Consider the following 1,596-nt stretch of genomic DNA (forward strand, 5'->3'; position numbering starts at 1 on the left):
ATTGCTATGGGTTGCAAGTAACACAATGGCACATAACAATAAGTGCTTTAGTGGCTTGGTGGTAAAGGGTTATGCTGTAAACCCAAAGGCAGGTTGTTCTGTGGGAGAAAGATGGGCAATTTTCTCTTGTGCAACACAGCCTCTGAAAATCCACCAGAGAGTCAGTTATGAGTTGGTTCTGACTCAACAGCATGTAACAACAACAATTATTAATGGATGTTTGCCATTATCTTTACTATAGCTATGTCATTAAGGTAAAATTTACTTTGAGCTTTTTGTTGGGTACCATCAAGTCAGAGTCAACTTATAGTTAACCTTCCAGTGGGTTTCCAGAGGCTATAAATAGCTTGGAAGGGGATTGCCCATATTAGTCTTGTGGATTGGCTGGTGGATTTGAACCATATACCTTTGGGTTAGCAGTGCAGCTTTTTAATTGATGCCATTGAGTTATGGTGTTGGAGAAGAGTAGTGAATATCCTGTGGACTGCCAAAAAAGTAAACAGATATGTCTTGGAGTTAGTGAAACCAAAGTGTTCGTTAGCAGTAAGGATAGTGAGGCTTTGTCTAACATACTTTGTGCATGCTGTAAGGAAGTACCATTCCTTGAAAAGGAACATTATACTTGGAAATGTGGAGGGTCAGTGAAGGAGAGGAAAAGCCTCAACAAGATAGATTGACATAGTGTTTCAATGGGCTTAAGTATGTCAGAGGTGATGAGGATAGCACGGGATAGGACACTGAGTATGTAGACTATGTATTGATTCTGAGAATTCTTGTTCAGATCCGTTATTCATAGGATCACTATGACTCATGCTCAACTTGATAGCACCTAATAACTATTACTACTCTGAGGCGACAGCTTTTCTCCACTTGTGTTTTGAGTGCCTTCTAACCTGAGAGTCTCATCTTCCAGCTTTATAGTAGATGATACATAACTACCAATCAGAGAGTTTTGGGGCTCATTACTTCAGAGCTAAATGGCCAGTCTTGCTTCCTACCTAATCTGTCTTAGTCTGAAGGTTTTTGAAACTTGTCCACCACGCGTGACCCTGCTAGTAGTTGCAGTACTGAAGATATAGTTTCCAGCATCACAGTCACATGTTAGTCACCACAGTGACTACAAGAATTTGATCAAATAACATATATGACAGGATCTAATCATGGGGTGGATATATATTGATATTCAATAAATGATAATTTTATTCTTTCCTTTACCCACATTATTAAATATATTTTATGTATTTTCATTTTTTAGGGCTTTAAGATTGTATTAAAAGTTATTATTATTTATACCATCATTCACTTTTATACAATTATTCATGTACATTATTTCATTAATGTACATTTGGTTTTATACAATCATTTCTGTACATTGTCTTTTGAGTGGGATTTTTTCAATTCTGATTTATTTACAAAGTTTGAATACATTGTTTTCCACAAAAGATCTTTCCCATTTCCTTCACTCCAGTCACTCACTAAACTGTGAGCCCTATGATTAATATCCTACCCCCCACTCACCCCTCTATTTCCACACTCCTCCCTGCCCTGGATCCTCATACTCATTCTACAATAATTTTTTTAAAAAAATTATTATTA

The sequence above is a fragment of the Elephantulus edwardii genome, unplaced genomic scaffold, assembly GCF_000299155.1.
Source record: "Elephantulus edwardii isolate Elephantulus edwardi_28Jun2011 unplaced genomic scaffold, EleEdw1.0 scaffold00146, whole genome shotgun sequence".
Taxonomy (NCBI): Eukaryota; Metazoa; Chordata; class Mammalia; order Macroscelidea; family Macroscelididae; genus Elephantulus; species Elephantulus edwardii.